Source organism: Prionailurus viverrinus, chromosome C1, assembly GCF_022837055.1.
Source record: "Prionailurus viverrinus isolate Anna chromosome C1, UM_Priviv_1.0, whole genome shotgun sequence".
NCBI lineage: Eukaryota > Metazoa > Chordata > Mammalia > Carnivora > Felidae > Prionailurus > Prionailurus viverrinus.
Genome location: NC_062568.1, coordinates 135,609,861 through 135,637,123, shown reverse-complemented (window position 1 = coordinate 135,637,123; position 27,263 = coordinate 135,609,861). Strand labels below are relative to the sequence as shown.

At 37.3% G+C, this 27,263-nt stretch overlaps 1 protein-coding gene across 12 annotated transcripts in view; it reads right to left on the bottom strand.

Moving 5' to 3' along the window:
* The window catches only part of EVI5 (ecotropic viral integration site 5), a 259,537-nt gene that overhangs the window by 215,349 nt on the left and 16,925 nt on the right, over positions 1–27,263 (bottom strand). For 2 of the 12 annotated variants that reach the window (XM_047870636.1, XM_047870637.1), the window contains exon 2: positions 22,758–22,844. The exons of the other annotated variants lie outside the window; for them this stretch is intronic. The gene's annotated coding sequence lies outside the window, so the exon portion shown is untranslated. The remainder of the gene's footprint in view (positions 1–22,757; positions 22,845–27,263) is intronic. 12 annotated transcript variants of the gene reach the window in all.

Sequence of the window (27,263 nt, the reverse complement as noted above, 5' to 3'; positions counted from 1 at the left end):
TAATGAAATGTTCTAAAGTTGTCTTTAATTATGGATGCATAATCTGGATAAACTAAAAGCCACTGACCTGTACACTTTAAATGGATAAATTGTATAGTATGTGAATCATGTATCAAGGAAGCAGTTTTTAAAATTTTTATGTATGAACAAATTTCTCCATAAAAATACAGCAGATTATGCAGGGAATGCCTGACAACCCTCCTCACCTCTAATCAAGTTTACATTTTTGAACATGTCCACTCTAAAACCTTCTGAACTGCTTCACTCTGGACTAGTTGCTCTCTACACCTGGTGCTCAACTGTCATCCAGGGATCTCCCTTCACTGTGATCCAGGTATTTCCTTCATGTCTCTTTGCATTGGATATTATTTCCTAAACCCTTTGCGTCTTCCTTTTTCTTAATACATTCTCTCATTTTGGTGGGACACCTCCTCTCCAAGCTTCCTAAAAAGTAAAACTGAGACACTGCCTATGTAAAAGTACCTTTATTCTACTCTAACACTTGAAAGTTCTGAGAGTTCAGCTTCATTATAAACTAAATTAGAAATAATTTTCCCTCAGAGTTTTGAAGATACTGACTTCAGTTTTCTTCCACCTTCCATTATCTTTGTTAAAGAGTCTGAAACCACTCTAATTCTATTAATTAGCCTGTTTCCCTTAAAATCTAGGAACTCCATCTTCTCTTTAGCCTCTTAGTTGTTAAAGTTTGCAATGAAATGCCTTGACATAAATATGTATATATTTACTTTTTATTGTGTTTAGCACTTTGATGGGCTCTTCTGAGTTTTCCTGATTTATTTCTCTGATGATATACTACCGTATTTCCACTCTCTCTCAAATTCTTATTATTCAACTATTAACTATTATACTTCTTGGGCTGGCTTTCTGATTTCACCTTTCCTCCCAGCGTAATCACTACTTTCCAAAAGTCCTTTATTTCACACAGCCTCACTTGATATTGTTACAAGCAGGACCCCTTCGTGGTCGAGCACTGGGGCTTTGACATTAGAGACCTGGGTTCAACACCAGTTCCTCTACTTACTGCTAATATTAAGCCTCAGCTTCTTATTTACAAAATAGAGATGATAATAATAAATAAAATACACACAAAGTACTAAGCATATGTCTAGCACTCAATAAATGCAGCTATTTCATACTATCTTTTTTTCTTCTCCTACTTACTTCTCATGGCTTTTATGACATGTTCTTAGGGTTTTCCTTCTACTTCTCAGTAATCTTCTGTTGGATCCTTTCTATGCTTTATCAGATGTTGTCCTCCACAAAACTATCTTTGGCCACCTCTTTTTTATTCTAGGCTGGATCAAATACAAACTCTGTACCCAAGTTCTAGTCATCTCTACCACTTAAGAGCTGTGTGACCTGGGGCAATTTACCTAACCAATTGATGTCTCAATCCTTCATCTGAAAAATGTGGATTAATAAGCATATCTAAACAAAGACTAAAGGAGTTTGTGACCACTAAACCTGCCCCGCAAGAAGTATTAAAGGGGACTCTTTGGAGGGGGAGGAGTTAAGATGGTGGAGAAGTGGGCGGACTGGGATTTCCCTTGTTCCTCAAACACAACTGTATTGAGGTCAGAACACTTGAAATACCCAATAAATCAGTTTGCGGGGTGACAGAAAAATCTTCACAGGTGGAGGGAGACAGCTTGGCAGGACTGAGGTGCATGTATGCAAAATGGGGGACATAGAGCAGCATGGGCACTGAAGGGAGGGATCACCTTCTGTGGAGAGAGAAAGGGACAGAAAGAGAGGCTGTGCATTGTGGTTTTGTGTTAGGACAAGAGGAAATCCTCTCCAGACCATGGACTGATTTATGAGAAATACAGAGAGTACCAGTCTCCACTCTGCAAAAAGCTTTAGTTGCTGAAGAATGGAATTATCAAAAATGCCCAACTTTCTCTGGACACAAGTTGCTGCTGTGTGCCAGCACTTGGGGGGAAGGGAGCTAGCCCCTGGACTCAGTAGCGATCTCAGGGGTACACTGGCAGACAACAGTCCCCTCCCTTGAGTACTGTGAGAAGAGGGTATATTGCCCTCTCAAGGACAAAACACCGCAGACACCAACCATATTGACAGGGCAGAGTGATGCTACTTCAGAACCAGGTCATCATGGTGCGAGATCCTTTAAGACATGGGGTTTTGAATCCCAGCCAAGTGCCTAGGAGGCATGGGAGAACTGTGGAGCAGGACAAGCCAGCCACCAGCACGGGAGGGCCTGCCTGAACAGCATGGTTTGAGACATAAAAAAACAAGACCCATCTATATGCTGCCTCCAAGAAGCTCATTTTAGAACTAAAGATATCTACAGATTTTAAGTGAGGAGATAAAGAACCATCTATCATGCTAATGGACACCAAAAGACAAATGGAGTAGCCATACTTATATCAGATCAACTAGATCTTAAATCAAAGATTGTAATGAGATGAAGAAGGGCATTCTATCATAATTAAGAGGTCTATCCATGAAGGACATCTAACAATTGTAATTGTTTATGCCCCCAATTTGACAGCAAACAAATATATAAATCAATTAGTAACAAATATAAAGCAACTCTTTGATAATAATACAATAACAGTATGTGGAGTTCAACAACCTATTTACAGCAATGCACAGATCATCTAATCAAAAAATCAACAAGGAACCATGGCCTTGAATGACACAGTGGACCAGATGGACTTAACAGATATATTCAGAACATTTCATCCTAAAGCAGAATACACATTCTTTTCAAATGCACATGTATCATTCTCCGGCATAGATCACATACTGGATCACAAAACAGCCTTCAACAAGTACAAAAAGATCAGGATCATACCATGCATATTTTCAGACCACAATGTTATGAAACTTCAAGTCAACCATAAGAAAAATTTGGAAAGATCACAAATATGTGGAGACTAAAGAACACCCTACTAAGGAACAAATGGGTGAACCAGGAAATTAAATTAGAAATTAAAAAATACATTGAAGGGGCGCCTGGGTGGCGCAGTCGGTTAGGCGTCCGACTTCAGCCAGGTCACGATCTCGCGGTCCGTGAGTTCGAGCCCCGCGTCAGGCTCTGGGCTGATGGCTCAGAGCCTGGAGCCTGTTTCCGATTCTGTGTCTCCCTCTGTCTCTGCCCCTCCCCCGTTCATGCTCTGTCTCTCTCTGTCCCAAAAATAAATAAACGTTGAAAAAAAAATTAAAAAAAAAAAAAAAATACATTGAAGCAAATGAAAATGAAAACAAGAAAGTCCAAAACCTTTAGGATGCAGCAAAGGCGGTCCTAAGAGAGAAGTATATTGCAATACAGGCTTACCTCAAGAAGCATGAAAAGTCTCGAGGCACCTGGGTGGCTCAGTTGGTTAAACATCCGACTTTGGCTCAGGTCGTGATCTCGCAGTTTGTGAGTTCAAGCCCCACATCTGGCTCTGTGCTGGAAGCTCAGAGCACAGAGCCTGCTTTGGATTCTCTGTCTCCCTCTCTCTCTGCCCCTCCCCTGCTCACACTCTGTCTCTCTCTCTCTTTCTCAAAAATATACATTAAAAAATTAAAAAAAAAAAAAAAAAGCATGAAAAGTCTCGAATAGACAACCTAACCTTACATCTTAAGGAGCTAGAAAAGCAAAAGCAAATAAAACCTAAAGCCAACACAAGGGAAATAAGATTAGAGAAAAAATATACGACTTAGAAACAAACAAAACAGAACAGTTCAACGAAACTAAGAGCTGGTTCTTTGAAAGAATTAATAATAATTGATAACCCCCTAGCCAGACTTACCAAAAAGAGAAAGGACCCAAATAAATTAAATCACAAATGAAAGAGGAGAGATCACAATCAACACCACAGAAATACAAACTGTAAGAGAATATTATGAAAAATTATATGCCAACAAACTGGGCAAACTGAGAGTAATGGACAAATTCCTACAAACATATAAACTACCAAAACTGAAACAAGAAGAAATAGAAAATTTGAACAGACTCATAACCAGCAAAGAAATTGAATCCGTAATCAAAAATCTCCCAAAAACAAAAGTCCAGGGTCATATGGCTTCCCAAGGGAATTCTACCTGCCATTTAAAGAAGAGTTAATACCTATTCTTCTCAAACTGTTCCAAAAAATTGAAATGGAAGGAAAACTTCCAAACTCATTCTACAAAGTCAGCAGTACCTTGATTCCAAAACCAGACAGACTCTACTAAAAAGGAGAATTACAGGCCAATAATTCCTAAAAAACCTGGAAGCAAAAATTCTCAACAACATACTAGAAAATCAAATCCAACAGTACATTAAAAGAATTATTCACCACGATCAAGTGGGATTTATTCCTGAGCTGCAGGGGTGGTTCAATATTTGCAAATCAAACAACATGATACACCAAATTGATAAAAAGAAAGGAAAAGAATAACATGATACTCTCAATAATGTAGAAAAAGCATTTGACAAAATACTGCATCAATTCTTTTTTTTTTTAATGTTTAGTTTTGAGAGAGAGAGAGAGAGAGAGTGAGTGAGTGATTGGGGAGGGGGAGAGAGAAGGAGACAGAATCTGAAGCAGGCTCCAGGCTCTGAGCTGTCAGCACAGAGCCCAACGTGAGGCTCGATCTCATGAAACATGAGACCATGACCTGAGCCAAAGTCAGACACTTAACCGATTAAGCCATCCAGGCGCCCCAGCATCAATTCTTGATAAAAATCCTCAACAAGGTAGGGACAGATGGAACATACCTCAACATCATAAAATCCATATATGAAAGATCCACAGCTATTATCATTCTTAATCGGGAAAAACTGAGAGCTTTTCCTCATGGTCAGGAACTAAGACAGGGATGTCTACTCTCACCATAACTATTTAACATAGTACCCAAAGTCTTGGCCTCACCAATCAGACAACAAAAAGAAAAAACAGGTATCCAAATTGGCAAGGAAGAAGTCAAACTTTCACAACTTGCAGATGACATGATACTCTATATAGAAAATCCGTAAGACTCCACCAAAACATTGCTAGAACTAATACATGAACTCTGCAAAGTCTCAGGATATAAAACCAATGTATAGATATCTGTTACATTTCTATACACCAATAATGAAGCAGCAGAAATAAAAATCAAGGAATCAATCCCATTTACAACTGCAACAAATACAATAAGATACCTAGGAATAAACCTAACCAAAAAGGTAAAAGATCTGTACTCTGAAAACTATAGAACACATACAAAAGAAATTTAAAAGGATACAAAGAAATGGGAAACAATTCCATGCTCATGGATTAGAACAAACACGGATGATGTCTATATTGCCCCAAACAGGGGCGCCTGGGTGGCGCAGTCGGTTAAGCGTCCGACTTCAGCCAGGTCACGATCTCCCGGTCCGGGAGTTCGAGCCCCGCGTTGGGCTCTGGGCTGATGGCTCAGAGCCTGGAGCCTGTTTCCGATTCTGTGTCTCCCTCTCTCTCTGCCCCTCCCCCGTTCATGCTCTGTCTCTCTCTGTCCCAAAATAAATAAACGTTGAAAAAAAAAAAAATTTATATTGCCCCAAACAATCTACACATTTAACGCAATCCCTATCAAAATACCACCAGCATTTTTCACAGAGCTAGAACAATCCTAAAATTTGTATGGAACCACAAAGGACCCTGAATAGCCAAAGCAATTCTGAAAAAAAAAAACCAAAACAAAACCAGAGGGATCATAATTTCAGATTTCAAGCTGTATTACCAAGCTACAGTCATTGAGACAGTATGGTACTGGCACAATAACACACACAGATCAATGAAACAGAATTGAAAACCCAGAAATGGACCCACAACTATATAATCAACTAATCTTTGACAAAGCAGGAAAGAATATCCAATGGAAAAAAAAATATCCAATCTCTTCAACAAATGGTGTTGGGAAAACTGGAAAGCAACGTGCAGAAGAATGAAACTGGACCACTTTCTTACACCATACACAAAAATAAATTCAATAAGGATGAAAGACCTAAATATAAGACAGGAAACCATCAAAACCCTCAAAGAGAACACAGGCCACAAACTCTTTGACTTCGGCTGTAGCAACTTCTTACTAGACACATCTCTGAAGGCAAGGGAAACAAGAACAAACATCAACTATTGGGACTTCATCAAGATAAAAAACGTCTGCAGAGCAAAGGAAACAATCAACAAAACTAAAAGAGAACCTATGGAATGGGAGAAGATATTTGCAAATGACACATCCGATAAAGAGTTAGTATCCACTATCTATAAAGAACATATAAAACTCAACACCTAAGAAGAACTCAGTTAAGAAATGGGCAGAAGACATTTTCCCAAAGACATCCAGATAGCTAACAGATGTTCAACATCACTAATCATCAGGGAAATATAAATCAAAACCATGATGAGATGTCACCTCACACCTGTTAGAGTGGCTAAAATTAACAGCACAGGAAACAACAAGTGTTGACAAGGATGTGAGTAAAGGAGAACTCTTCTTTCACTGATGGTGGGAATGCAAACTGGTGCAGCCACTCTGACCAACAGTATGGCGGTACCTCACAAATGTAAAAGTAGAACTACCTTACAATCCAGCAAATGCACTGCTAGATATTCACCCAAAGGATACAAAAATACAGATTTGAAGAGTTACATGCACCCCGATGTAGCATTATCAACAACAACCAAACTATGGAAAGAACCCAAGTGTCTATCAACTGATGAATGCATAAAGAAGAAGTGGTATATATCGCTTCTCAGCCTTTTGGCTAAGATCAAGTGTAGAAGAGGTGGTATATACATGCAATGGAGAATTACTGAGCCATCAAAAGGAATGACATCTTACCAACTGCAATGACACAGATGGAGCTAGAGTGTATTATCCTAAGCAAAATAACTCAGTCCAAGAAAGACAAATACAATATGAGTTCACTCATATGTGGAATTTAGGAAACAAAACAGATGAACATATGGGAAGGGGGAAAAAAAGAGAGAAGGGAGCCAACCATAGAAGATTCTTCATGACAGAGAACAAACAGAGGGGTGATGGAGGGTGAGGGGTGGGGGATGGGCTAAACAGGAGATGGGTATTAAGGAGGGCACTGGGTATGATGAGCACGGGCTGTTATAGGTATGTGATGAATCTCTAAATTCTACTCCTGATACCAATATTATACTATATGTTAACTAACTAGAATTTAAATAAAAATTTGGGGAAAAAAATAAGCACATCAATCCCCTATGCTTTTCATGAAAACTGAATGTTTTATGACACTTAGAACACTACCTGGCATAGTAAACATTCAAATGTTTGTCATTAATACTACATTACTACTACCCTCTACTACTACTGTTACTTACTACTACTACTGTGATTACTACTAAAAAGGCCCACCATGTGCTTCCAATAGATATCCTAAACTGTTAGAAGCTGAAACTAATTATACGTATCAAAATTATATTCAGAATCTTGTTTGTTTCCTTTCCCCATCTTTAACAGCTTACAAAGAATTATCTTCCTCCTCCTCCTCCAGACCTCTGCTGTTACTGTTGGTTTCATAATCAGTACATTACAAACTGTATTAGCCACCCTTTGTTTTCTTATATACAAATGAGCAGATGTGTAACTACTGAAGGAAAAAAAATCAAATTAAGCTGATCTTTGTGACATACTTTCTACAGGGGTAATTTCTTTTTTATTTTTTTAAACGTTTATTTTTAAAAATTTTTAAATGTTTATTTACTTTTGAGAGAGAGAGAGAGAGAGAGAGAGCGAGCATGTATGAGGTGGAGAAGGAACAGAGAGAGGGAGACAGAGGATCCAAAGTGGGCTCTGCACTAACAGCAGAGAGCCCAACGCAGGGCTCAAACTCATGAACTGTGAGATCATGACCTGAGCCAAAGTCAGAGCCACCCAGGCGCCCCTTAAATGTCTATTTTTGAGAGAGAGAGGGAGAGAGAGAGAGAGAAAGAGCAAGCACGAGCAGGGGAGGGGCAGAGAGCAAGACAGAGAATCCCTAGCAATCCACACTGCCAGCACAGAACCAGATGCAGGGCTCAAACTCAAAAGTGTGAAATCATTATCTGAGCTGAAATCGAGAGGTGGATGCTTAACCGACTGAGCCACTCAGGTACCTGAGAGGTAATTTCTTAAAGAATTTCACTCATAACTGGGACGCCTGGGTGGCTCAGTCAGTTGAGTCTCCGACTTCGGCTCAGGTCGTGATCTCACAGCTTGTGAGTTTGACCCCCACGTCAGGCTCTGTGCTGACAGCTCAGAGCCTGGAGCCTGCTTTGGATTCTGTGTCTCCCTCTCTCTCTGCCCTAACCCACTCGCATTCTGTCTCTGTCTCTCTCAAAAATAAATAAACATTAAAAAAAAAAAATTTCACTCATAACTTAAGCAAGACAGATACCTGAATACTGACTAGAATAATGAGCTGTATTCTGATAACCTCGGCATATTAAGGAATTGCCAAGGAAAAGATGACCAAAACTGAAGAGAACAGGGGTTCATTTACAACTATTTTAGCACCTGTTATTTCTGAAGTTCTGATACTATTTAAAACTATCTATCTCTACAAAGAAAATAAAAGGTACAGAAAAAAACTCCTGGAGGAAAGTAAAAGAGGTAATGCTTTTTAAACATTATTTACAAAACATGAAACCCTCAAAAGCGCTAAGTCATGTAATACATGAAATAGTGTGCCCAAATAATAGATGCAACGTTTGAAGAACACACTGAAATGCAGGCTAAATTCACATATTTTTCTTCATCCAATTAAATCTTGATTTCAAGGGGTATACAACCAATTTCTTCAGCTTCTCTGCATATAAGTAAAATTGGTACAGCCCTTTATAGATTATAAAATAGTTTCACATAGTTGATCCTTAAAACAGATCTAAGAAGACAGCCCAGTGTGTTACTCATTTGACAAGTATTTATTCAGAACCTACTGTGAAAGAGAGTACCTTATGGGGTGCTGAATACATATGAGTATATGGTTATAAACAAAATAGACATGTTCTTTCCCCTCATGGAACTAGTTAAAAAGTCAGATAAAGACTGAATACAGAGAAAGATATGATGTAAGGGCAACGAACAACTAAATTTGATAGAGTTTTTAAGGACTGCCTTTCTCAAGAGGCAACATATACAATTTAAGAACTAGAAGATGAGCAAGAAGCAGCCAACTGTACAAAGGACTACACCAAAAAAAAAAAAAGGCGGGGGAGGGGGGGACAGACAACATGTAGAAAGGCCCTGAGCAATTTAAAAAGCTTGGCGGGTTAGAAAAGGGCTGTCCAATACAAACACAAGGTGAACCACAAATGCAAACCACATTAGTTATTTTAAATTTTCTAGGAGCTATACTTTAAAAAGTGAAGTTATATCTTTTATTTAACCCAAACATGTCCAAAACATTATTTCACCAGATAATTAATATTTCATGAAATATTTTACATTCTTTAATACTAAGCCTGAAATTCAGTGTAAAGTTTACACTTACATAGCACATCTCAATTCAGACTAGCCACAGTTCAAGTGCTTAAGACTTACATGTAGCTAGTAGCCTCCATATTGAACAGAATAAGAGGAGACCATTATGGCTAACACATGTTAATTTAAAGGGAAATGTGGAAAGGTGAAACAAAAAGTCAACAGGTGCCCAATAATTAACAGTATTATAAGAATGAAATTTGGAATCTATTACTGGAAGTCACAAGGGTTTTAAACATGCAAAAAAATAACTTCATCTTTCTGTTTTATAAAGAGTACTCTCTCCTTTTTAAGACACAGAGAATAAGAGCAGAAAAAGGAAGAGTAGGCAGAAGACTCTTAACAGAAATCTAGGTGAGAAATAATTAAGGTTTAGGCTATTGTGGGGGTAGCAGAGACAAAGAAAATAGATGCATGCAAGATAACATTATGGAGGTAGAAACAAAATTTTTAGATTAAGTGCATGTAGACAATAAGAAAGAAAAATCATGAAGCATAATCTACTATGACTTGAGCAACCAGTGGTGCCATTTACTGTGACTGGAGAAATTAGCATTTTGTTGTTATTTGACAGGGAATGCTGGAGTTAATGGAAATGAATCAAGAATTTTTCCAAATAAGAAAACAAGTTCAGAAAAGCTCACACTTACTAATAAATAGTATTAAGTTAAGACTCAAACCCAGATATTCTAACATTGGATATAATACCCTCTTACTGGTAATATATCGTCTCTCCATAATTCAACAATAAAAATATTCCATTAAGGGGGCACCTGAGTGGCTCATCTGGTTGAGCATCTGACTCTAGATTTCGCCTCAGGTCATGATTCCAGGGTCAGAGGACTGAGCCCCACGTTGGGCCCCATGCTGAGCATGGAGCCTGCTTAGAATTCTCTCTCTCCTTCTGACCCTCTCCACCCCTTATGTTCACACTCTCTCTCTAAAATAAAGGGGGAAAAAATCTACTAGGATGTGGGCAAGCAATGCCTCCTGTACATAAAGAAAGACCTCAGTTAAATGGCTGTAGGTCTTTTATAATTCTTTCATATTTTTGAAAAATGAAAAGAAAAAATTTACCTTCAGTTAATATGCCTAGAGTCTGAAATTAGAATCTACAGAAAACACTCTCCGACCTAAGCTCCAGAGAACAATAGCAAAGTAGAAGCCAAGTATCATGACTTAAAAATCAGTGCCAAACCCCTATAGCCAAAGTAGTAGTAATGGTTCAGGAGCTGAGACTATGACTACTCTTCAGAACAAACAGGGTGATCTTTACATTCTGACAGTGACTCAAAAATCTGGCTACCTCAGCTTCAGGGATTTAATATTCCTTCTAAGTTCTTTACCTCCACTACAGCCCTATCAATTTATTCAACAAATACTTAGTAAGCCTAAGTACAGGGTAGGATATTGAGCAGGAAAACGAGGAAGACACATAGTTCTTGTCTTGTCCTATCCTCAAGTAGCTCACCATTAAAGGCATGTGAGGAGACAAACATGGAAACAATTATAACAAATGCTACAGAAAAGTCTATACAGTTGACCCTTGAACAACACGGGGGTGAGGGAGGTTAGGGGTGCCAACCCTTCCACCCCTGTGCAGTCAAAAATCCATTTACAGTTGATCCTTAATACAGGTTTGAACTGTGTGGGTCCACTTATACAGACTTCTTACAATACAGTACTGTAAACATATTTTCTCTTCCGTATGACTTTCTCAATAACATCTTCTTTAGCTTACTTGTAGTATATAACACATATAACAGACAAAATATGTTAATCAACTGTTTATGTTATCAGTAAGGCTTCCAGTCAACAGTAAGCTATTACTAGTTAAGTTTTTGGGGAGTCAAAAATAATATGCAGATTTTCAACTGTGCAGGGGTTCAGTGCCCCTAACCCCCACATTATTCAAGGGTCAACTATACTGTCATCCTTTCTGGCCACCCAACATCTGAATCCCCATTAGTGTTCTGGAATTTCCCCCATCTGAACCTAAAAAGTACCAGATACTATTTCTCATGGTCTCCCTTGAAAATAGTTTATAAGCATCGGACCAAGGTTCACATATCTACTAATTTCTCTCTCTCTCTCTCTCCTGTTACCCCCAAATCTAGTAGCTTAATATACTAAATATTTATTATCTAACAGTTTCTGTGTGTGAGGAATTAAGCTATAGTTTAACTGGGTGATTCTGGCTCAGGATCTCTCATAAAGTTGCAGACAGTATCTTAGCCAGTGCTACCATCTTTGAAGATTTGACCGGGAATGGAAGATCTACTTCAAGACGTCTCCTGCACATGGTTATTGGCAGAAGGCTTCAGTTCCTCACATGAGAACCTCTCCAGAAAGGTGGTGAATATCCTTACAACATGGCGGCTGGCTTCCCTCAGAAAAAATGAGCAAAACAATATATAATACCTTATATGACCTTGCATCTTAAGACACAATCTTTCATTTCTGCAATAACCTATTTGTTACCAAAGTCCGCTCTACTTAGTGTGGAAGGAAACTATATAGAATGTAAATATCAGGAGGTGGGGTTATCAGGAACCACATTGGAGGCTAACTATCTTATGTAACATATGATGGCTATATGTTATACAGTTCATAAACACATAAATATTCATGAATGTAATAATGCTATGTTAGGAAGGAGAGGGGTCACTATGATTATAAGTGCATTTGTCCTCTGCGCCCCCCCCCACTTGTGCTCTGTCTCTCCCTCTCTCTCTCAAAAATAAATAAAATGTAAAAAAAAAAAAAAAAAAAAAATTTTTTTAATTTTGGGGGCGCCTGAGTAGCTCAGTCGGTTAAGCAACTGACTTCAGCTTGAGTCATGATCTCATGGTTCGTGGGTTCGAGCCCCGCATAGGGCTCTGTGCTGACAGCTCAGAGCCTGGAGCCTGCTTCGGATTCTGTCTCCTTCTCTCTGCCCCTCCCCCACTTGTGCGCGCGCGGCGCGCGCGCGCGCTCTCTCTCTCTCTCAAAAATACATGTAAAAAAAAATTTTTTTAAGTGCATTTGTCATTTTTATTTGTTAAAGTGGGTGATGGGAATAAAGGCATTTATTACATTTTTCTTTATACCTTTTGAGTTTGAAATATTTCATTATAAAAAAAATTCAATGCTGGGGTGCCTGGGTGCCCAACTCTTGATTTCGGCTGAGATCAGGATCCAGGGTCATGGAATGAAGCCCCATGTCAGGCTCTGCACTGAGCATGGAGCCTAAGATATTCATTCTCTCTCTCTCTCTCTCTCTCTCTCTCTCTCTCTCTCTCCCTCCCTCCCTCCCTCCCTCCCTCTGCCCCTCTCCCCCACTTGTGCACTCTCTCTCTCTAAAATAAAAAAAATAAAATTTTTTAAATAAAAGTAAAAACAGATTTTTAAAAAATTGATGCTTTGCATAAAGTGAGTATTTTCAAATACATTATTGTGAGCACATACATTGGTAGAGCTGTTTTGAAGGACTACTTGGAAGTATATATAATAAAATTTACATGTGCATAAACCAACTCAGAAATCTGTCCAAAAGAATTATTTGCCCAAATAAAAAAAGACCTCTGTACTAAAACTAATCACAGAACTATTTATAATAGGAAAAAAATTGGTGACAACCCCAATGCCCACCAAAGTATGAGCAAATAAATTAAGACACCACCATACAATAGAATGCAGTCATTAAAAAGAATGAAATTCCCAATATGAAGAACCAGTCAGTCATTGGTAAAGAATAGAACGTATAATGCCATTTTTTAAAAGGCTATATATCAAACTATGAACTACATCAAGAGTGAAAATTTAGCAAGGGAAAAAAAGGCAGAGGGAGAAAATAGCTCTTTTGTACTTTAGAGACACCCATTCTCAAAAATTTTTACTAACCTCTATAGGCATACCTGGCAAGACATTGTGGGTTCAGTTGCAGACCACTGCACTAAAGTGAATACTGCAATAAAGAAAGTCAAATGAATGTTTTGGTTTCCCATTGCACCAAAAGTTGCTTAGAAAAGTGTTATGTCTGAGAAAGTAATGTGCATACCTAACCAAAAAATATTTTATTGCTAAAAAATACTAACCATCATTTGAGCTTTCAGCAAGTTGTAATCACTTATCACAGATCACCATGGTAAATGTAGTAATAATGAAAACGTTTGAAATATTGTGAGAATCACCAAAATGCAACAGAGACATGAAGCAATAAGCAAATGCTGCTGGAAAAATGCTGCTGATAGACTTGCTTACCTAGCGTTGTCACAAACCTTCAATTTGTAAACAAACAGTATCTGCAAGTGCAATAAAGCAAAGAATGATAAAACAAGGTATGCCTGTACTTTCATAACTTCTGTGGTTGTTTTGGTTTTGTGTTAAATAGATTTTATTTTTTAGAACAGTTTTAGGTTCGTAGCAAAATTAAGCAGATTGTATGGAGATTTTCCATATATCCCTTGCCCTCACACATACATAACCTCCAACACCAACATCCCCCACCAGACAGAGTATTTGCTACAACTGATGAACCTACTGACACACCTTTATTACCAAACTCCATCATTTACATTAGGGTACACTCTTGGTGTTGTACATTCTACATATTTGAACAAATGTATAATGACAAATATTCACCGTGATAGTACCATACAGAGTATTGTACTGCCCTAAAAATCCTTCTGTGCTCTCCTGCGTCTCCCCTCAATTCCTGGCAATCACTGGAATTTACATCTCCATAGTGTTGCCTTTTCCAGAATGTCATAGAAACAGAACCAAATTGTGTGCAGCTTTTTCAGACTGACTTCTTTCACTCAGAAACAGGCATTTAAGTATCCCCCATGTCTTTTCACGGCTTGATAGCTCATTTTTTTCTTAGCAATGAATAATATTCCACTGTCTTGATGTACCAGTTTACCCATGCAGCTACTGAAAGATATCTTGATTTAGTTCAAGTTTTAGTAATTATGAATAAAGCTGCAATACACATCATACGCAGGATTTTGTGTGGACAATTTTTCAAGTCCTCTAGGAACACAGAGGAGTATGACTTCTGAATTGCATAGTAAGGGTATGTTTAGTTTTATAAGAAATTGCCAAACTGTAATCTAAACTAGGTATACCATTTTGCATTCCAATAATGAATGAGAGTTCCTGTTGCTCTACATCTTTGCCAGCATTTGGTGTTTTCAGTTTTCTAGATTTTGAACATTCCACTAGGAGAGTAGTGGAATCTCATCATTGTTTTAATCTGCATTTCCCTAATGACACATTACGTGGAGCATCTTATCAGATGCTTATTTGCCATATGTAGACTTTCTTTGATGAGGTATCTATTAAGATCTTTGGTCTATTTTTAAATCATGTTGTGTTCCTAATGTTGAGTTTTAAAGTTCTCTGAGTATTTTGGTAACAGTACACTAAGATTTGTCTTTTGGAAAATCTCCCAGTCTGTAGCTTGGGACAAACTTTTAATTAAAATAAAGTTGAGATATCAATTCTTTCTTTCATGGATCATGCCTTTGATGTTGCACCTAATAAATCAACATCAACCTACGGTCACCTAGATTTTCTACTGTTATCTCCTAGGAGTTTTATAGTTTTGCATTTTAATTTAGGTATCTGATCCACTTTGTGTTAGTTTTTGTTAAGCCTATAAAGTCTATACCTAGATTCATTTTTGTGCAGGAGGCTTAATTGCTCCAGCACAATTTGTTGAAAAGACAGTCTTTTCTCCAATGTATTGCCTTTGCTCCTTTGTTGAAAATCAGTTGACTGTATTTATATGGGTCTATTTCTGTTCCATGGATCTATGTCTATTGTTTCACCAATATCCCACTGTCTCAATTACTGTAGCTTAAGAGTTTATCTTTTTTTTTTTTTTTTAGTGTTTATTTTTGAGAGAGAGAGAGAGAGGCAGAATGTGAGCAGGGGAAGGGCAGAGAAAGAGAAACAGAATCTGAAGGAGGCTCCAGGTTCTGAGCTGTCAGCACAGAGCCTGAAGAGGGGCTCGAACTCACAAACTGGGAGATAATGACCTGAGCCAAAGTCACTTAACATGGTGCCTGGGCCACCCAAGCACCCTGTCTAAAGTTATATCTTGATGTCAGGTAGTATCAGTCTTCTACCTTTCTTCTCCTCCTTCAAAATTGTGTTGACTGTTCTAGGTCTTCTGCCTCTCCATATAAATTGTAGGATCAGGGGTGCCTGGGTGGCGCAGTTGGTTGAGCATCCAACTCTTGATTTCAACTCAGGTCATGATCTGAGGGGCAAGAGATCAAGCTCCACGTTGAGCTCTGCACTGAGCATGGAGTTTGCTTAAGGTTTTCTCTCCTTCTCTCTCTGCTCCTTCCTGTGAGATCATGACCTGAGCTGAAATCAAGGGGCAGACGCTTCACTGGCTGAGCCACCCAGGGGCCCCATTAAATTTTTATCTTTCCCAGGCCAGCAATGTGGTACAATGCTCTTGAGATGCTGGGCAGTGGCAGTCAACCACAGCTGCTAGTCAGCCGTACAATCATGAGAGTAACAACAACTGATACACTTAAAACCATTCTATACCCTGACAACTATTCTGTTTTTCACTTTTATTTGTTTTTTTTTACATTCGTTTATTTATTTTTGAGAGAGACAGCAAGCAGGGGAGGGGCAGAGAGAGAGGTAAAGAGGGAGACTCCCAAGCAGGCTCCACACTGTCAGAGCAGAGCCTGATATGGGGCTTGAACTCACCAACTCTGAGATCATGACCTGGGCAGAAACCAAGAGTAGGACGCTTAACTGACTGAGCCACCCAGGTGCCCTTGTTTTTCACTGTTAGTGCAGTATTCTATAAATTACATGAAATACTCAACACTATATTCTACAAGAGGTGTTGTGTCAGATCATTTTGCCCAAATGCAGACCACTCTAAGTATTCTGAGCATGTTTAAGTAGGCTAGGCTAAGCTATGATGTTTAGGTTAGAGGTATTAAATGCATTTTTGACTTACAGTATTTTCAACTTCTGGTGGGTTTATTGGTAACCCCATTATATACTGAGGAAGCCTAAGTGCTTATTAGTTTCATAAGGGGTTTTTTCTCTCCCAAATATTTCAGATTTTTTACTTTAGACAATAGTGCCATCTGTGAAGAAAGTTTTAGTTCTTCCTTCCCAATCACTGTACACCTTTAATTTTCTTATTTTACTGCATTAACTAGGACTTTCAGTATGATGTTGAAAAGCAGTGATAATAGGGAATACCCTTGCCTTCTTCCTGATCTTGGTGGGAAAGCTTCAAATTTCTGTTAAATATGATTTTAGCTGTATATCTTTGTATGTATCTTTATCTGAAGTTTTTTTGTACCTTTATCAAGATTATATATATACACATATATACATGTATACACACACATACACCTTTATCAAGTTCCCCTCTGTTCTAGTTTACTGAGAAGTTTGATCTTAAGTAGACTCCATGCCCAATGTGGGGCTTGAACTCACAACCGTGAGATTGAGTTAGATACTCTACCAACTGAACCACCCAGGTGCCCCTAGTTTATTGAGAGTTTTTATCACGATTGGGTGCTAGATTTTGTCAAATGCTTTTCTCCATCTATTGATATGCTCATGTGACTTTTCTTCTAAGGCCTGTTTCTGCAATGGATTATATTAATTGATTTTCAAAACTTAAAACTAGGAGCACCTGGGTGTCCAACTTTGGCCCAGGTCATGATGTCACGGTTCAGGAGTTTGAGCCCCACCTCAGGCTCTGTGCTGACAGCTCAGAGCCTGTAGCCTGCTTCAGATTCTGGGTCTCCCTCTCTTTCTGCCCTTCCCCCACTCACATTCTGTCGCTCTCAAAAATGAACAAACATTAAAAAAACAGTTAAACCAGCCCTTCATATCGGCGATAAACCCCACTTGGTCATGGTATGTGATTCTTTTTATACATCACTGGATTCAATTTGCTAGTATTTTATTGAGGATTTTTGTACCTATGCCCATGAGAGATAAGGGTCTGTAAGTTTTCTTTTATAGTATCTTTGTCCAGTTTTTGGTATTAGGGTAATGTTGACCTCATAGAATGAGCTAGGAAGCATTCCCTCTGCTTCTTTCTTCTGAAAAAGACTGTAGAGAACTGGTATAATTTCTTCCTTAAATATTTGGTAGAATTCACCAGTGAACCTATCTGGGCCTGGTATTTTCTGTTCTAGAAGGATTTTTTTGTTTGTTTTTTAAAGTTTATTTATTTTTGGGGGGGGGGGGGAAGAGAGAGAGAGAGAGAGAGTAGAGGAGGGGTAGAGAGAGAGGAAGACACAGAATCCCAAGCAGGCTCCAGGCTCTGAGCTGTCAGCACAGAGTCTGATATGGGGCTCAAATTCACAAACCACAAGATCACAACCTGAGTGGAAGTCAGATGCTTAACCAACTGAGCCACCCAGGCACCCCTCTTCTGGAATGTTATTGTTGATTCAATTTCTTTAATGCATATAGACCTATTCATATTGTTTATGTCAATTTTGGCAAAATGTATCCTTCAAGAAATCAGTATATGGCCCAAAACATAGTCTATTTTGATGAATACTACATGTGAGCTTGAGCAAAATGTGCATCCTGCTGATGCTGAATGAAGTGGTCTATAGATGTCCACTATAATCAGGTCACTGATATGCTGTTGAGTTCAATTATGTCATTATTGTCTTTATTATGTCCTTATTGTCCATTTCTAATAGAGGGGTATTAAAACCTCCAATTATGATAGTGGATTCATCTACTTATTGGAGTTCTATCAGTTTCTGCCCCACATAATTTGACGTTCTGTTTTTAGGCGCATACATATTAAGTAAGGATTGTTATGTCTTCTTGGAGAAATGACTCCTTTATCATTATGCAATTCTCCTCTTTAGAACTGAAAGCTTTCCTTGGTCTAAATTCTGTTCTGTCTGAAATTAATATAGCTACTCCTTCTTTCTTTTAATTAGCATTAGTATGGTATATCTTTTATCTTTCTCCAATCACTTTTCAATCTGTATGCATCCTTCTATTTAAAGTGGATTTCTGGGGCACCTGTGTGGCTCAGTCAGTTAGGCAACAGATTTTGGCTCAGGTTATGATCTCACGGTTCGTGGGTTCTAGCCCCGCATCAGGCTCTGTGCTAACAGCTCAGAGCCTGGAACCAGCTTTGTATTGTGTCTCTCTCACTGCCCCTCCCACTCTTGTGCTATCTTTCTCTCAAAAACAAATATACATTTAAAAAATATTAATAATAAAGTGGATTTCTTATAGACAACAGAGTTGGATCTTGTTTTTCGATCTACACTAACAACCTGTCTTTTCATTTGTGCATTTAGACCGTTGACGTTCAAAGTGATTACCGATATAGTGGAATTAACATCTACCATACCCATGACTGTTCTCTATTTCTTGCCCTTTTTTGTTCCTATTTTTGTCTTCCACTCTTTTTCTGCCCTTTGTGGTTTTAAGTGAGCATTTTCTATGATTGCCTTTTCTCTCCTTTCTTGGTATATTGGTTATACCTCTTCTTTTACTTTTCTTAGTGGTTGCCCTAGAGATTACAATATACATTTACAGCTAAGCCAATTCCCCTTTCAAGTAACACTACCCATTTTCCACTACCATAACATTACCTATTTTTCACACTACCTATTTCCTGGATAGTATGAGTACCGTGTAATAACAAAATAATAAATGTTCCCTATCCCTTATATTATTGCTGTCATTCATTTCACTTATGCCTAAATACACATATAAGTATTCAGAAGTATTCATTATTATACTGTTGATATTACTTTGAAACTTATATGTTAGATCAATTAAGAAAAAAAATTATTTTACCTTCACCTATCCTTTTTTCAATGCTCTCCTTACATTATGTAGATTGTAGTTTGTGGCGTATATTATTTTCCTTCTCCTAAAAAATTTAACATGTCTTGCAAGGCAGTTCTACTAACAACAAATACCCTTAATTTCTGTTTGAGAAAGTATTTCTCCATTATTTTCAAAGGATAATTTTGCAAGGTACAGAATTGTAGGTTGGGTTTGTTTTGTTTTCTCTCTCAGAACTTTAAATGTTTTTACTCCATTTTCTTCTTGCTTGCATGGTTTCTGAGAAGTTAGCTGTAATCCTTATCAATGCTCCTCTATATTAAGGTGTGTTTTTCCTCTCGCTTCTTCCAGGATTTTTTTTTCTTTTTTTTTTTTTTTTTTTTACTTTATCTTGGATTTTCTGTAGTTTGAAAATAATATGCCTAGGTATAGTTTTCTTGCCACTTAGCCTGCTTGGTGTTCTCTAAGCTTCCTGGAATTGTGATTCGGTATCTGACATTAATTTGGGGCAGTTCTTAGTCATTACCATTCCAAACACTTCTTCTGTCCCTCTTCTTTTTCTTCTCCTTATAGAATTCCCATTATGCATATGTTAAATCTTTTTTTTTTTAATATGAGGTTTACTTACATGTCTAAAGTTAATCTTTACAAGGTAAGGATTCTATACCCCACCTATTGACTATAATGCCACAGAAATTAAAACATGCCGTCCTTAATGATGCAGATGTTCAACCTTTTGTAGTTGTCCCACAGTTACTCAATATTCTGTTTTTCTTATCTTTTTTCTCTTTCTTTTCTAGTTTCAGCAGTTTCTATTGATAGCCTCATGCTCAGAGTCTTTCTTCAGCCATTAGTAGTCCAGTCTACTAATAAATAAACCCATCAAATGGTTACAATGTTTTTGTGATAATGCTATGTCTTTCTTCTCTAGCATTTTTTTTCTTGTTGTTCTTTCTTAGAATTTCCATCCCTCCCCCTTTCATCACAGTTGTTTTAAATTCTTTCTTGGTCTGGTAATTCTAATATCCCTACCCTACCCAAGTCTAGTTCTAATGCTGGCTCTAATTGTGCTTTTTGTCTTTAGTATGTCTTGTAATTTTTCTTAACAGTTGAACATGATGTACTAGGTAAAAAGAACAATTGTAAATAGGTTTTTGTTAATGTGGTGGTAACATATGGGGGGAAAAGAAAATACATAAAACTTAAAACCAAGTTATTTTATGGGGCATCATGGTGGCTCAGTCAGTTAAGCATTCGACTTTGGCTCAGGTCATGATCTCATAGTTTGTGAGTTCGAGCTCCACGTCGGGCTCTGTGCTGACAGCTCAGAGCCTGGAGCCTGTTTCAGATTCTGTGTCTCCCTCTCTCTGACCCTCCCCCATTCATGCTCTGTCTCTCTCTGTCTCAAAAATAAATAAACGTTAAAAAAAAATTTTTTTTTTAAAAAAGAATGAGGTAAATACATCAAAAAAAGTGAATGACCAGGAAGAGATAAAGGATATGAGAAAGTAAATAGGAGGCTAAAGAAGATAAACATATCTGATTTCACTTTGCTTTAAAATAATTCTTATTTATAGATTTTTTTCATTACAAGTGATGAACATTTGTAGCAAAAACATTTCTTAAATCACTAAGAAAAATTAATTATCCATAAAATACCACTCAAATAATCACTGCTAGCCTTTAAAAAAAGGAGCAGGAACTAGGGGACTACGATGGAACATGAATGAGAGAGATCATCACCTCACTCTTAGAAGTAAAACTGAACTAGCCACAAGCCCATAAGGGTTCCAAACATAAAATTTGCCACTGTACCCATTTTTAAGTATATAATTCATTGGAAATAATTATATTCACAATTTGTACAGCCATTACCAACCATTTCCAAGACTTTTTCATCACCCCAAACAGGAACTCTGTATCCATTCTTCCTTCCCTCCAGCCTCAAGTTAATCTCTGATCTACTTTCTGACTCTGAATTTACCTATTCTAGATTCATAAATAGAATCATACATACAACATTTGTGCTTCTGTGTCTGGCTCATTTCATTCAGCAACATTTTCAAGATTCATCCATGCTGTGTTACGTATCAGAGCTTCATTTCATTTTGTGGCTGAATAATATTTCATTATATGTATATTTCTCTCATTTTTCAAGGTGTTGGAAACTCTGAGACCATAAAAAACCTGATATATTTAAGGCTGAAAGATAGGTATAGATAGGTAGGTAGGTAGGTAGAAAAATAAATAAAGATATCTCTACTCATCTGTTGTTTATCTATTCATCTGTTGATGGACACTTGGATTGTTTCTTACTTGGACTATTGTGAATAATGCTACTATGAACATGGGAACACAAGTGCCAAACATACTTTTAATAGTTTGCTCTGGCTGGAAAGCCAACAGAGGAACTATAAAGGTAAACAGTAACAAAAGCTGCCAATAGCAATTACCACAACAAAATTAAATAGGATATCAGACTATATTCTATTAGAGTCTATATTAATATATAAATATGTTCTAGAATACATAAATGTTAACTTATGGTTTTAATATTTATACTGTTGAAGTTTTACAAATTTTCTTGAACAAATATGTATTATTTGCATAAATGAAGGGAAAGCATTTTTGTAGAGTCCTTTGTTATAGCAGGATATATATGTTCTGTTTTGAGAAATAATACACAATAAGGAAATAAACGGGAGAAAGCAACACAATGCTGAAGCAACCCATTAAGAGACCAATACTGAGGTCAGGATTACAGGTTAGGAGTACTACTGAGAAGGGAGAGGAGCTGGAACCTGACAGCATTTTTTTATTCTGTTCTGACCACAAAGAAGGTACTACTTTGCCCTCCATAATGCCTAGTACATACCTACTATATACTACTCAACAAGATACTCAAAAGTTGGCCTAAAGAATAAATAGATGGACAAGTCTATAGATATCCAAGCTTTTCTACCTACGTCTTATTTTTTAAATCACATAGTCTGAAACTGGTTATTACAAGCATCTGAAGTTTCACCATAAGTTTCACAGGAATTCATAAATTCACAAGGAAACTGGCAGGTAGATAAATAACAGAATATTTATTTTATTTCTGGGATCACTATTTAAACTACAACTCTGTTTATACAAGATTAGAAACCCCAGAGCTCACCAACTTATAGCACCATACTTTTTCAGTGGGTATTTGTGTAAGTGTTTGTAATGCCAAATGGGATCCTGAGAGGTCTTTTCTTATTTGCTTTCAAAATAAACAGCAATGTATCAAGCTTAGAAGTACCTTCTGAAATGTTTGCTCAAATTTCAAAATGGTCTATGTCAATGTAAATATAAAAAATCATTATACCTATACACATTGATACTTGTTCTTCAAAGTGCTGGAAACTCTGAGTCCAGGAAAAACTTGATATACAACTGAATGAATGTGTGAAAAGAAAAAAATATATATATTTATACTCAACCTTGTTCCAATAGGATTTAAGGCTGGTGCAATTGTAATATACATCTTCAATCTCTTAAGCAGGTTATAAGAAAGTATTGTTCCAACTCTGTAAACATGGAAATAAATATTATAAATAGGAATGTATTGTACATTTGGAGTATTATTAATAAATATAGGACACAGATTTTAAAAATATACCCTGTAATTTCCACAAAGAATTTCAAACTATGTCTTTCATTTATGTAAGCTAACAACTGTCAAAAAGAGATGTAGGAAGGGAAGATACAGAACACTGGCTTCAACAGGAATCAAAAAATAGAACAGATATTACAGCGAAAGGGGAAAAAAACAGGAAGTAAGAGCAACACTGCTGACAAGACTCCTTCCTTTAAATGTCTACATGATAAATTTCCAAGTTAATTTATTTTCTGTAGGCATACAGCATATTTCCATCTCTCTATGACCCCTCCTACCTCTAGAGCTAAATTTCAAAAAAGCACAATTTATACACAATGATATACTACTTACTGCTGCTGCCACCACCATCATCTACTGTATACTATGTACCAGGCACTGCAACAAGATTTACATCAATTATCTTACTAAACCCTCACAACCCTAATATAGGTTTTACTGACATTTGTGGAAGTTAAACAACGTGCCCAAGATCCATTAGCTAATAAACGATGGAGCTGGGATACTAAACATTTGGCCTCAAAACAAAAACGCCCTGACAAGTATAAATCACTGATAGGAAGGTAACCTTAAACTAACTGTAGAACATAAAAGTAAAAAAAAACCATGATCCTGAGGATTTTGACAGAACAGGGCCCACTCAAAACCAACCTGATTACCAATTTAACTAAAATGAAACATTGAGATGGAAATATTTCAAAATGAAATTGTCAAGATATCATGAAAATTCCTACCTCCTTCATAGATAGCCTATTATAGACTGACTGTACATAATCTTTTTTTAATCCATGTAATACTAGTATAAAAAGTTTCAAGAATATCAGCAAAAACCTTTTTTTATAAACTTTCATATTTTCTGTGAACAGATCTGTATGACAGATCTGGACAATTGATATTTTCCTGACTTTAACATTATTGCACAAAAGGAAATCTTCCTACTGTATAAACTACAGCAATAGCTTCTAAAGAAAAAGGAACAAAGAAAGTGAACAGAAAATAGAAACCAATGGCCACCACATCCCAAATACATGCCTATTCTAAAGGAAAATGGAATTTTACCAAGGCTATCAGAAGCACTGAACTCCAACTAACCTGTTTATCAGACTTAAGTTTTTTTCAAAAAATCTTCTAAATATAAAATGTCAGTTTGCTAATGTTCTATATTTAAAGTTCCAATGATATGAGTTTATTGCTTAATAGTTGTAAACCTGTATTTATAGTCACTATTAAAGGACTTTACTAAAGGGTATCACATGCACAGCTCTCCAGCTAACTGAATTCCCTTAATTCTACTAGACTGAGACAGCTCTGAAATACCTTAAGCTACCTGTAAAGTTACCATACACATATAGCCACAAACATGCACATATTTTTCCAACCCATTCAAAATATCTGAGTATTGCTGTTATATACAGACTAGGTGATTGAAACATTTCAAGTGAATGAAGTACAACTCAGTTTTAGCATTTTAAATGTTTGTATAAAGTTATCCAAGGGGTGATTGGGTGGCTCAGTCAGTTAAGCATCTGACTCTTGATTTGGGCTCAGGTCATGATCTCACATTTCATGTGATGGAGTACTACATAGGGTGAGGGGTCTGCACTGATAGTTCAGTGCCTGGTTAGGATTCTCTCTCTCCCTCTCTCACTCTCTCTTCCCCTCCCCCAAACCCTGGCACCCACACACCCTCTCTCAAAATAAACAAACATTAAAAATAAATAAATAAACATCCAAAACTGGGACACCTGGGTGGCTCAGTGGGATGAGTGTATGGCTTTTATTTTGGCTCAGGTCATGATCACATGGTTTGTGAGATGGAGCCCGCCATCTGGCTCTGCACTGACAGCACAGAGCCTGCCTGGGATTCTCTCTCTCTATCCCTCTCTCTTCTGCCCCTCCCTCTCTCTCTCTCTCCCTCAAAATAATAAACTTAGAAAAAAAGTACCAAAACTGTACTAGCTATAGAATGCAATTACCCTAAAGAATCAGCATTCATTTACCTTTTTTTTTCATTTAGCATTTAAAACCTAAGAGCTATAGATGTTCAAATTTATTCAAAAATTTAATAAAATATTTTAACTGACCATTTCAACTACTACCCAGTATTAAAATGTTTTTCAGGTTTATATATTCATTTTTTTAATGTTTTTAACGTTTATTCATTTTTGAGAGAAAAAGACAGAATTTGAGTGGGGGAGGGGCAGAGGAAAAGAGAGAGAGAGAATCTCAAGCAGGTTCTGAGCTCTCAGCCCAGAGCCTGACACATGGCTCAAACCCACGAACCATGACATCGTGACCTGAGCCAAAGCCAGACGCTTAACTGACTGAGCCATCCAGGTGCTCCTATACATTCATATATTAATTGCTAGGTTAAACTTATTTCTCAAAAAGAAACAAATAGTGCCCCTTTAAGCTATCTTGCTCAAAAAACAAAAATCACTATGAGCTATGGATCTGAATTAAGTTTTGTTCATTCTAGGGACACCTGGGAGCTCAGTCAGTTAAGCGTCCAATCTTGGCTCAGGTCACGATCTCATGGTTTGTGGGTCAAGCTCCGACAGCTCAGAGCCCGGAGTCTGCTTTGGATTCTGTGTTTCTCTCTCTCTCTCTGCTCCACCCATGCTTGTGTTCCATCTCTCTTTCAAAACTAAACAGTTTTAAACTTTTAATGTTTTGTTCATTCTAAAAAATTCAAGTCTTATTTAATGCTATACACTTCAGTAAAGAATCTATAAAAGATAACATACAAACCGAGAATCTCTCTTGCTACTCTGCCAACCTAAACCATCCAAAGAATAAGGTAATCAATATTTCTAAGCACATACAATACACCAAACAGGTAGATATTATCATTTATCACATTAACATATGAGAAAAGGATCTTATAGAAAGTTTTGGTAATCCACTTAGTCATTTTGATAATTCAAACCTGAATAGAAAACAAACCAATCTTGCTATCGGACACATCTTCCTTAAATAATACCTTCCATATAAATTCTATGTGTCTTTTCTGTTTTTTAGTCTTCCTTTAATAACATCATAATCACAGAATCATAACAGCTGCTATTTATATTGAGCATTAAAACCCATGCCAGCTACTGCTCCAGGCAGTTAACATTTATTATTTCCATTCCTCATGACCATCTTTGCACAGTAAATATGAAAACACATACCTTCTGATAAGGAAACAGACTCAGAAATGTTAAATAACAAGGAAAATGACAAAGCAAAATGCTTGTTTTTTCTACTACATAATGCCACATTTTTTTCCAGCCATCAATTCTTATAATGAAATTATCCGCAATATAGAATTTTACTAGATCCTCAACAAAAACAAGGTTGTTTTCCTTTACAGAAAGGGAAAGTATTGAATTCTGTAAAACATTTTATTGTATTACCACAAGACTGATGTAATTTCCCCACAAAAACTTTTATATTAAAACTGGGAGGAGAGAGGACACCTGGGTGGCTCAGTTGGTTAAGCATCTGACTTCGGCTCAGGTCATAATCTCGCAGGTTTGTGAGTTCAAACCCCACATCTGGCTGAGCCTGGAGCCTGCTTCAGATTCCAGGTCTCCCTCGCTCTCTGCCCCTCCCCCGCTCATGCTCTGTCTCAAAAATAAACACTAAAAAAAAAAAAACTGGGAGGAGAGAATGCTATCTAAGGGACGAAGGAAGGAAGGAAGGAAGGAAGGAAGGAAGGAAGGAAAACTGGCTAAGAGTACTAGCTAACTAAAATTTGATCCTTTGAGCTGCACATAAAACAGCTATAGCTGAGGTGAAGTTCATGGGTAAGGAGCTAATAAGTCTGTTCCCTGACCTCAACCTTCCATTGATACAAACACAAAACTGTTTAAAAAAATATATATATATATCCACACACACAATTTTTTCCTGGCAGCAGCAAGAGTATATACTAAAATACTGGCTTCCCTATGTTTCAATCTAGAAAGTCTGAAGAAGCACAAATTCAGAACAAGTCTCTTTTTTTTCTGATTTTTTAACTTTTATCATTTTTGTAACATTCATTTTTTTGTTACTACTTAATTTTATTTATTAACTTACATCCAAATTAGTTAACATATAGTGCAACAATGATTTCAGGATTAGATTCCTTAGTGCCCCTTACCCATTTAGCCCATCCCCACCTCCCACAACCCCTCCTGTAACCCTCAGTTTGTTCTCCATATTTATGAGTCTCTTCTGTTTTGTCCCCCTCCCTGTTTTTATATTATTTTATTTCCCTTCCCTTATGTTCACCTGTTTTGTCTCTTAAAGTCCTCATTTGAGTGAAGTCACATGATTTTTGTCTTTCTCTAATTTCGCTTAG